General features: G+C 35.6%; 1 pseudogene; it reads left to right on the forward strand.

Annotated features, from left to right (window-relative positions):
• The first annotated feature begins 5,547 nt into the window (after positions 1-5,547).
• Positions 5,548-5,653, forward strand: LOC137830787 (small nucleolar RNA R71; annotated as a pseudogene).
• Positions 5,654-12,208: the final 6,555 nt, after the last annotated feature.

Here is a 12,208-nt window from a genome sequence, read left to right on the forward strand (position 1 = left end):
CCGACGCCTTTCTTCATTAAATTTTCGCCTTCTCTGGCGAACAGGTCGGACCTGGGGGTCCATTGTGAGATGGTGACACAGGAAGTCAAGGTCTATGCTGGGCATGTTAGAGGCAGACCACGCAAAAGCGTCAAGGTGTTGCGCTATGACCTCAGCAACTTCATCTTGCGACTCTTGGCTCAAAGATTGGCCAAGCTTGAACATTTTCCCACCGATCTCTCTTTCTACTACGTCACCAGCGGGATCAGGTCGTTTCTCCCGGGCGATCTCTGCACGAGTGATCCCTTCTTCCCTTGGAGGCTGGGTTGTAACAGCGAACACCCCTCTCTTTGTCTTGAGGCAATTTTCGTAGCACTTCTTGGCTTCTTTTTGGTCAGACTTGATGGTGATCACTGCACTTTCAAGAGAAGGCAACTTCATCTTCATATGCCTCGTGGAGGCGACTGCTCCGATCCTGTTTAATGCTGGTCTACCTAACAGTATATTGTAGGCCGATGGAGCATTAACAAAGAGATACCTAATGTTGGTAGTCCGTGAAGTCGTGTCATCCATGAAGGTCGTCCTCAACTCTATATGCCAACGCACCTTCACCTGGTCTTCAGCAAAACCATACAAACATCCGGTATAGAGTCTTAACTGGTTTGTGGACAGTTGTTACTTATTGAAGGTCGTCCAGAACATCACGTCGGCCGAACTTCCATGATCCACGAGGACATGGTGCACCTTCCTTCCTACTGTGACTAGCAAAATCACTACCGGGTCATTGTCATGGGGTATGATATCCTAGAGGTCGACCTTGGTGAATACGAGGTCGACATCGGGAGTCTAATCTACCTATTGTACTTCTACCGCCATCACCTCCCGTGCGTACTTCTTTCGCTGGGAGGAAGTGCACCCTTCCGTTGAAAATCCTCCTGAGATTGTGTTTACCTTCCCGTGAATGGGCCGCTCGTGCCCCTAATCTACCCCTGCAGTCACCAACGCTTGATCGTTCTACGACTCTTGAAGATAATCCTTTAAGAACCCGCTCTTTACCAGCTCATCTAGTTGGTGTGCCAGTGCCAAGCAATTGCGTATGTAGTGGCCATTTGCTTGGTGAAACTTGCACCAAGCATTCTTGTTGGGCCCCATCTTCCTGTCGGTTTTTGCGGGCACCTTCAGCCTTGCCGCTATGTTCGGGATAGCGATCAACTCCTTGAGCTCCACTCGAAAATTATGCTTCGGGGGCGGGTCCCTTCGCGTGCGCGTCCCCGCCTGGGTCCATTCATAGGGTTTTCCCGCTCCCTTTTTCTCTGTGGTTGCCTCCTGCACCCTTATGGGTTGAGGTCGTCTTGCCGCTCGATGTCGGATAAAATCGACAAGACCTTGTTTCTCTGTTACTCGATCATCTGCAGCGATGTGTGCCAACGCTCGACATCTGATCTCCGTGAACGTCTTCGGGTAGAACCTTAGCAGCGATTCGCTGAAAGGTCCTGACAACATTCCCTTGACAAAGGCATACACCGTCATGGCCTCATCAGTTGGTTTCAACCTCACCACTTGGACCCCAAATCTGTTCAAGTAGTCCTTCATGGACTCCCCATGGTACTGTTTAATGTAGAAGACATCATATGAAAGCCGGGTGGGGGCCTTGTTAACAAGGTATTACTCCTTAAACAGCGTCGTGAACTGGTCAAAGGTGGTGATGTGTCCGTCGGGAAGGCTAACAAACCACTCCAACGCCGTGCCTGCCAACGTGCTCATAAGCAACTTGCAGTACATAGCGTCAGATCCTCCTGTAAGCATCATCTGAGTGTGGAACGCCGTGAGATAGGCCTCTGGGTCCTCTACTCCTGTGATGGTGACCTTCGTGCCCAAAGACGTGGTTGGCAACACTGTATCCATGATCGCTTGTGAGAACGGCATGGGACTTGCCCTAAGTGGTACAGGTGGGGCACGTTCGTCCGTCGCGCGCTCCCCTACTTGTTGCAAATCCCTGCGCAGATCTTCATTGGCTCTGTGTTGTTTGCTCGTGACACAACAATTTCAAACTTAGATGTCGCCACCTCTGCTTGGAAGGTGCGCATTGTCTCCAAGATTTGCTGCGTGGTAACGTTGTCCCCTTCATGGGGCATAACTCCTATGGGTCCAGCAGTTCCTTGCCTTGTACTTCTCATATTACTGGAAAAGACTCCTAACGCGATTACGAGTGGGACCTTTCTATAACGGGCCCCACGGTGAGCGCCAAATGCTCCTACCGGTTGACTCGCTCTGCCGGTTAACTCTAACGGCAGCCTTTGGCCCTTCTATCTCCGCCTGAGAATGGTGCTTCCTTGATCAAGAAATCTCTCACCTTTAAAGACAAAGGGGTGCCTTGATGGTCGTTTGCACTCCGACGCTCAAGTCAGTATAAAGGCAAAGAAACACCAAGAGTGTATATTAGCTTCAGTCTTAGAAACTGTGTACCTTGCTAAGGTTCTTGGCACCCTTTATATAGGTCGAAACTAGGGTTTACCTTTGTCTTGTTACCCTTATCTAAGGTTCCTAGGGAAACATCCTTGCGCCGCTATTTACATAATCTTAGCGTATCTGGCACACAAACTTCCCTTAACTGGAGTGCAACAAATAACAGCGTGGCCGCTTGGGTGCCAACTTGTGCACCTAATCTCTAGCGCTATCTGCTTTGTGGGTGCCCTAAGTATTCACGTGCCATGCATGCAGTAATCCTTGGAAACCCTAACCCTAATGGTTCTTAGCGCCTCCAAGGATTATTCTCACGTGTTGTGTCTATATGTGCCATACACACCACATGCATGGATCCCTCGTGACTTAGGCTTCCCTCATATCTGATATTCTAACTGGTGGTTTAGGATAATTCTGGGACCCAACTCTCATGGCCCATCATAACGTTTGGACTGTTGATGTCCGATCTCTCCTTCTGACGGCAAAGGCCGATGTCGATCTCTAACATCGGGGTCTACGGTATCGAGGTCCGAAGATTGACCAATCGTGGCCCACTTCTCCCATCAGGCACCAGTGTGTGATGTCTGAGGTTAGTCTCTAGGACCAATGACCGAAGACTAGCCAGGACAAAAACCATATATTTTCTCAATCCTCTCTTTCTAAGAAGTCATCCAACTCTTTGTTATAATCTTCATCTATAGTCTTGCTTCATTTGCTGGATCTGCCCGCTGAATAATAGAACCTGCCCCTAAGCTAAAATACATAAGTTGCAAACTAATTAGGAGGCATGTAGGGATTGAGGTGCCTTTGAGAACTATTATTATTATTATTTTTGCAAAAAATTGCTGGCTTGAGCGAAAATTTACTCACTTGAGCGAGATTCCCCATAAGGAACTCATTTTTTTCATCATAAAAATCGCTTGAGCGAGATTCCCTGCAGGAAAATCAAATTTTGCATCATCAAACTCGCTTGAGCGAGATATCTCCAGAGAGCACCCCCATTTTTTGTCTTTCAACTCGCTTATGCGAGATTGGACTCGCTTGGGCAAGAATCCCTGCAAGAAAACATGATTTTTGAAAGGTAAAATCAAAACAAAGATAACAAAACAACATAAAACTAAAATGTGGATTGGGTTGCCTCCTAGTAAGCACTTGTTTAACGTAATCTAGCTTGACGCCTATTTCTCTCAAGGTGGACGACCCTTTTATTGCAACAACTTCGTGGTTACAACTTTTAGTTCTTCTTGAGTAAGGGCTTTCAAGTTCAATAGTTCCATCATCTCTGACTTCTTTAATAAACCATAATCCTGAACATTTTTTCTTCTTCCCTCTCAGATGAAATCTTAACTTAGCACTTCTAAGCATAATTGGTTTATCAGGTTTAAAGTCATCTTTCATCATAATTGCGTCCTGATGAACCTTGTCTCCCTCCTTTGTGCATGATACAAATGGCTTATTAACAATCAGTTTCTTTTCCACAGATTCAGGTACAAGCTCTTTCTTCTCTTCAACTACTTGTGGAGTATAACATGGGAGAAATTTCGTGAACATATTTGAAGGGTGCAACTACTTTTTGGTTTCAGGAAAGACTTTCATTTATGCATCTATTTTTAGACAATCTCTCCCCTTATCCGGATGTTTCCAATTCTAAAAAATATTGACGTTACCACATCATCTTGAGCTTTCACTTTCAGCTTTCCCTCATCAACATCAATGGTAACTCTGGCAGTCTTCATGAATGGTCGTCCAAGAATGAAAGGTATTTCAACATCTTCCTCTATATCCATGATTAAAAAGTCAATTGAAAAATAAAATTTATCTACCTTTACCAAAAGATCCTCAATTATGCCATACGGATGCTTTATTGATCTGTTAGCTAACTGCAATTACATATTCGTAGGTAGTATTCCAACATCTCCAATTTTCTTCAACGTAGATAGAGGCATGAGATTAATACTTGCTCCAAGATCTAATAATGTCTTTTCCACTTTAAAATTTCATATCAAGACTGGCAAAGTAAAACTCCCTGGATCTCCAAATTTCTTTGGCAAAGATTTCTAAATTATTGCACTTCAACCCGTTACTAACTCCATAGTCTCTTGCTCCTTCAATCTTCTCTTCTTTGTATACAGATCCTTCATAAATTTGGCATAACTGGGCATTTGTTCCAAAGTTTCGGTAAAAGAGATATTGATATCTAATTGCTTAAGAATTTCAAAAAATCTAATAAATTGTTGCTTTATATTCTTCCTTGAAGGAGAATGTGGGTAAGGTAAATCTAGAAGTGGAGCACTCTTTTTTCTATTCTCATTTTTCTTTCATTTTTTTTCTTCCTATATCCTCTTTTTTTTTTCTTCTCTTCTTTTTCCTCTTCAATCTCAATTTTTCTCTCTTTCTCAACAATCAAATTACCACTAATTCCCTTTCCTACAACTATCCCATTTCTAGTACTGACTGACTTGCATTGCCCCCGAGATTTCTTCAACTGTTGTGCAATTTGTCCCAATTGTGTCTCCAAATCCTCAAAATTCTTTTGATTAGAAAATGTTGTTTGCATAAATCTCTCCAAAGTATCCTCTAGTTTGCTTATTCTTTCTTGGGATGAAGGATATAGTGGTTGTTGTTGTTGAAAAGTGCCTTGCTTAAAACATTGATTTTGATTTCTTCTCTCACCTTGGCTTCCTTGATTTTCCATATAAAAAACTTTTCCTTCAGATGAATTATTCTGATAAGCACAGTACTCATTGTAATGATTACCTCCACATAATTCACCTTATTTCTTAACTCTGACTTTGACAAACCTGCACAGCTTGTATTTGTTGAGGCAGTTTAGTCATCTGTGCAATTAATGCTTCCAATTTTTGTGTCAGAAATTTATTTTGAGCCACAAGTGTGTTTAAAATATTATGATCCATCATCCCCTTCTTTATCCCATTTTTGCTATCATTTTAGGCTTGATAATCTATGGATGCCATTACCTCAATAATCTTTGTTGTTTTTTCTGCGTCAATTGCCATCATTGTACCACCAGTTGCAGCATCTAGAAGCATCTTGGTATCAAATCTGAGACCATTATGAAAAATGCTCAGTTGAGCAATATCTTCAAACCCATGATTTGGGCATTTCGAAGCATCATTTTGAACCTCTCCCATGTCTCACAGAAAGATTCATCTGCTCCTTGTCTGAACATAAAAATTTCAAAATTTTCTTTGATGTAGCGAGAGATTGGAAAAAATCTTTGCAGAAATATTTCCTCTACATCATTCCAGCTAGTGAGGCTCTAATTTGGAAATGAGTTGAGCCATTCCTTAGCCTTTCTTGCAAATGAAAAAGAAAATAAACGCATATAGACATTTTCAAGATCATCTAAATGGAAGCCCATTGTTCCCACCAATTCATAAAATGTAGACAAATGTGCATATGGATCCTCATGATCCATTGTTTAAACTGATGGGTACTGATGAGAGTGAGAAAAGCGGGTTTTATTTCCAAGACCTTGGTGGTAGTAGGTATTGCAATACTAGAAAAATGCCTTGGCCCTCGATTCATGACATAATCTCCAAGTGTCCTCCTAGGAGGTGGTGTTTGCTCTTCTACCATATTGCTTTCCTCCTAAAAAATATTAGTGGGAAAAGAAAGAGTGGTTGAGGATTACTTACTACTGTCTCCTTGTTTCTTAGTTTCTTTTAATTGCCCTTTAAAACTCTTCTTCAAATAACAATTGGTCTTTGGGAATTTGACCTTTAAATATCATATAAGACAGCTAATTCAAGGATTACCAACAGGATTCACTGGTAGTAACAATTTGTTTTTTTATAAAATAAAAAGACAATTAAAAGAGATAAAATAAATAAATAAAAGTAAATAAATTCAAGAATAAGAAAAAATAAGAAAAAACAGACTAAATCTTAAAACAAATCAAAACAATTAAAATATTCACAATAAATAGGAAATTGTACTTAAAAAATCAAACTCAGTAACGGCATCAAAAACTTGATGACTTTTTACGGAAAGTGCATCACGTTGTCAGAAGTAATAATATGTTCCAAAGGATGGATATCAATCCCCCAAGGAACAGTTGAATAATCAAGTAAAATATTCGCTAAATATAAAACAGAACAATAAAAGTTTGTTGAGATTGTCATGATAGCAAGAATTAACAAGAAAACATGTCAAAGAGTTTGTTGCTTCAAATGGAAAAATAGGGATTGGGTTTTATCTTTCTCACTCTTTTGTATTTTGATTAGGATGACAATATTATGGCCTTTGATTGATATTGATGCCCGTATAAAAATCATTTACATCGATTCCTCGCATATAAAATTATTAAGATGCTTCCTAAATATCAATTCCTCGCGTATTTATAAAAACAACTTGTCTTTTAAGATTAGACGTTGATATCAATTAACATTTCAAGTCTATTCCTAGCACTCAAATATCTTAAGTATTATTTTTTAGGTCAGAACCCTAAAAATACTTTTCAATCAAATTTAAGATTCTAGATCAAGAATTAGAAGCAAAACAATAATACTAATAATCAATCAAGAACAAAATATTATGTTAATATATCACCTCAATACGTAAGAGTTTGAACAGATTACTCCCAATCCCAAAGGGTAGAATTAGCCACATAACTCCTTTTATTCTCCCAATTGGGTTACAAGTCACTCAATGGTATTTTCCTTTCAATCTTGCACATTAGGGTTGAGCCTCTAGCCCCCTATTTAACCTAATTTACTAAGTTTAGGTGACTTCCTAGGTCACATTGATGGACCTATTGATAAAAACATAAAAATGTCAATCTGTCTGGCACATTCTCACTTGAGCGAGAAAGCCATTGATTTCCGAAAACTTTACTAGAGTATTTTGGCTCAAGCGAGAATGAGCTCGCTTAAGCGAGAAACTCCATTGCTAATTTGGAATTTTTTATCTTTTTGTGCGTTTAAGGTCTTCCAGCTTTCTCCTTTTAGCTTATCTTATTCTCTTTAGCCCAGTCATCTTCATTATTCCCTAAATACCTTAAATTAACACCAAATTTGGGAATAAAATACTCTTATTCAAAAAAAGATCATAAAATATGTAGAAAGGTATAAATTCATAAATTAGGGATTATTTTATATGTAAATTAGCAATCAATACTCATAAGTGTCTATATTTAATATGAAATATTACTGAATTTAGGCATTTATCAGCCGCTCAACACAACGCTGATAATCCTACCTTTCGTGAGTGAACCAAGCACATTGGCATAGACTATCATGTGGTTCGTGAAAATTTACAAACCAATCTTCTGCCTATTCGCTCATAGGAACAACTTGAAGATGTGTTCCCCAAATACTTGAATCATGTTGTCTTCCAGACCATCATATCCAAGCTTGGTATAATGAGTTTACACTATCCAACTTAAGGAAGTGGTATTGAGATGCCTCCAGATTTGTTCAAATAATATTTTTCTACAAAAATTGTTGTGACATGTTTTGATTCGCGTGTCCTATTTTGTTATGTCGAGGTGCCTTGTTAGCTCAGAGTTCTAGTGATATAGTTAGATTTTTTTATTAAGACTTTGTGGTGCAGATTAAGTTATCCTTGAGCTTTTGTAGAAGTTGGAACTCTAAGTGAGCATTTGTTCAAGCTCGGGTAAGAGAGGTTAGTTTTACTTTTTTCAGTAGAACCCTAGATTTGAAGATCTGGATGTGGAGGTGATGTGGTCACCAGTTCCAATTTTCTTAGATGATTACTTGATTTTTAGTAAATTAGAATTTGATTGAGATTAGAATGTGAAATTGTAGATATGATAGATGTTGTAGAATTATATTGGTTTTTATTTGAATAAGTAAATGAATGTATTTGAATAGTTTGAGAAATCACTTAAAGGGTAATGTTTAACGAGTATTGGTTGTTTGATTTTTGATTTAGAGATATTTGATATATGGTACTTCAGATTTATAGAGTAGCTATATTAGAGTAATTATCCAATTCTGGCACATAATTTGTTACTTACGTTCGGTATATTTGATAACATAACAATTTGAATGGAAATTTTTGGGTGAAAATGTGAAATAAATCATATTTTACAAATTGATTTTTGCATATATCGCTCAAGCGAGAATTAATTGGGTAAAAAAATGAGGTACTCTCGAGTTCATTTTCACTCAAACGATGGGGAATCTCGCTCAAGCAAAAATGGGGTGAATTTTGGGGTGCTCTCAGATACATTTTTGCTCAAGTAAGACGATTTTCGCTTGGGCGAGACTCATTCTCACTTGAGTGAGATCATTTTTGCTCAAGTTAGAGTAAAACAAATTTTATTTTATTTTTTTGCTTTTAAGAGTCTAGTTTATTATTGTATATTGTTAAGTGCAAATTTTAAATTTTATTTAAAAATATGATTAGAAGTAATTACGTATGTGTTTAAGTGATTTTTTATGATATATTTGGATTGTTTTAGAAAGTTCATATGTGATGTGATTGAATGGTGTATTAATGTGTGACATGAAGTATGTAATGATGTGAAAGTGTGAACAAGACATAGTTATTTAGGAAAGGAAATAGCGTGTCGAGATTGTTATTAGGGTGTATTAATTTTTGAGTGTCTTGTGAATGAGACGATCCTGACTCTACTGATATAATGGAATTACATATATGAAGTTATTCAGTTGGTGAGAGCCAAAGGGGGTTCATATGACTGAATTTGAGGTTTGAAAGAACTTATCAGAGCAAATCATATGGATTTACCCTGTAATATAAGATGATGAGATGATGAGATATTAAGATGATTATCTGCATGGTTGTGGGGATTCATAGTGAGTAGTATGATAGGTGCAGGTCTCTATATGTTAATTTCAACACGAGTCTTTCGAAAGTAAAGTCAAGTCTCTATGTGTTATGAGTCAGTAGAAGTCTGACATGAAAAAGATGAACTATGAATTATGATAAACACGTGATTGTTTTGTGGAAATGTATGAGAATTGATGGTTTTATGTTGATATTTAAAGTTATACTTATATTAGAAGTTTTAAAAATAACTAGCTTACCTTGTTGTTTGCATTGTATTTATTTTCTTTAATGTGTGATGATCGTGTATTTACAGGTGATAGAGTTTTTCCATGAGCAGTTGGAAGATGTAAATGTTTGTTTTCTTTTGAACATTTTGTTTTAATTTCATGTAAATATTTATAATTCTCATGAAGGGAGATATATTTTGAAACACTGCATGAAAGAGTTATACATTAATATTTTTATATATTTATTTTGATATTTCATGTAGATTATGGTTATTAGATGTAAAAAAATATGGATGTTATATATGTTGTTAGTTAAAATTTATAAAATTTAATTACTTTTTACCTTATTTAATTAATACTTTCCTACCAAATTTAATATGTTTTATATTTTAAAATATTTAAATATAATGCAAATAGTTAAAAAAATACTAGTATTTATTTAAATAAAATATTACTCTTTTCTTTCCCTATTTTAGTTTATTAAAGTTAATCTACATAAATTGAGAAATATTTAGTAGAAGTAAAATATTGTTATATTTGGACTATTTGTTTTTATTCAATACCTTGATCTTTGATTAATGTAGTATTGAGGGTAATAAGAATGTATTGGAGAAGAAAAAACATTAATTAATCGTCAAACTGTAACCTAAATATTGTTTTAGGAAAAAAATTGTAAAAAACTAGAAAAACAACTAAATATATGAGAAGGAGGAGGTATTTGGACTAAAATATCTATAATTAGTACTTTAATATTTGATATTTGTGTCACTGGTAATAGAAGATTAAATATAAATATATTTAATACTTATGAAAATAAGTTAGTTGGTCGTTTTATTAAATACAGTTTGATTAAATATAGGTATATTAAATTTATTAAAATAAAGAAATTTATATTTTTAAAAGCAAAATGTCAGACTCTAAACTTTTGAAAATAAACTATTAAATCTGACAGGTTGACTGCGTATATAAAAATAATAATATATTTACATGTAATACACATTATACAAATATTAATATATATATATATATATATATATATATATATAACTATTAATATTAATCATGTATTTATAATAGAAAAGAATGTAAAACTTAAAATGTTCAAAGTTTTAGACATATGAATTTATGAGTTACCTAGTGTCATTGATCCATATTTCCCCTACTTATAAGTAATTAAAAAAATATTTTATTTAGTATAAATATTATAGTTATATCAAAGAAAGGATAAAAATTACCAAAATTAAAATAAAGAGAAATAAAAAAAATTATATGCTAGACATATATGCAAAGTTTTATAATAGTATTTAATTACAGATTTTTATTAGTATAACTTTTAAGATCATTTTTATAAAAACTAATAAATTTATTAACTATAATAATTTATAATTCAATAAAAAAAATTATAGTCAAATTTACTACTTTTAATTAAGTTTGAAATTGTAATTTTTAATTTACATAACTCATATTTTACATTGTACTTGTATAGACCAATAATTATTTTAGTCTCTAACATAATATCTAATTTAGTTAATATAGCAACTAATTATTTTTTGTCTCTAAAATTGATTTCTATTTAATGATTTTCTTGTAGTGAGATAGTACCTAAACCTGGAACTGGCAAATAATAATTGTTGTTGATGTCTTGGTCGCTTCTCCTTACTTTTCTCGTACTCATTCTCTGGCACTCAGTCGCTCCTACTTACTCTTCTCTAGTACTCAGTCGCTCCTCCTTACTCTTCTCGTACTCATTATGTGGTGCTTGTGTTGAAGATGGTTGCTGCCCCTTCAAGATTGTGTTTGATGAAGGCTTATATGTTGTGTTTGATGTAGACTTATATGTACATTTTGCTTTGCTTTAAGTGTGTCTTAGTTAGTGTTTAGAGGTTGTCTAAGAGTGGGCTTTTTGCTGAGTAACTCACCTCATAACCACTGACCATGTGATAAGAACAAGCATAAGTTTTTCTTAAACTGTTTTTCACATGTTTTACAAAAAACACGTTTACTGCATAAAAATAAATCTGTTCTTTTCTAAATAAACAGATTCATTTTTTACACTGATGCCTTGGCTTTGTCTTGTGAAAATTAGATTTTGTGCATCAGGCATTTTGACTAAGTCTTCTTCTTTTCAAAACGACTGAGTTTCAAATAGTTAAACTTTCTCTGTTTTCGTTTTGAAAAATAAATCTGTTCATCTGTAAATGAATAGATTCTTTTTGTCTCTGGTGCCATGACAAGCTTAAACGTTTTCAGTTTTATCTCTGCACCAGAATGGTTGACTAAGTCACCTCTCTTCACAGATTCTCTAACTGCTTTTTGAAAATAAATCTGTTCATTTTATTTTCAATCTGTTCATTTTATAACAGCTTTAACTGTTTTTTAAATATCTGTTATAAGTTGGTTCTCTATAAAAGGCAAACTTGTTTTCTGAGTTAAGAATTAATTCAACAGTTCATACATTTGCAAAAACAAGTTTTTACAGCAGAAAATCAAAGGTTTACAAAGGATTAGCATTTGTTCTTCAAAGATTTCGAAAATCACAAAGTGCTTGTTCTTGGTTTGGTTCCAAAAGCTTGGTGTGAGGTGCAGCTACTGTTCTAGCAATCTTGCCTACTGGTTTAAGGCTGATCTTTGTTACCTCAATCAGGTGTAGTCGTTTCACTTCTTATTACTTGTAATAGTTTGGTTGAATCCTCTTCTTGATAGGTGTTCTTGGAGAGTGGATGTGTGTGTGTGAGTGCTGAAATAGGTTTTTTCAGCAAGAG

Source organism: Phaseolus vulgaris, chromosome 7 (assembly GCF_000499845.2).
Source record: "Phaseolus vulgaris cultivar G19833 chromosome 7, P. vulgaris v2.0, whole genome shotgun sequence".
Classification (NCBI taxonomy): Eukaryota; Viridiplantae; Streptophyta; class Magnoliopsida; order Fabales; family Fabaceae; genus Phaseolus; species Phaseolus vulgaris.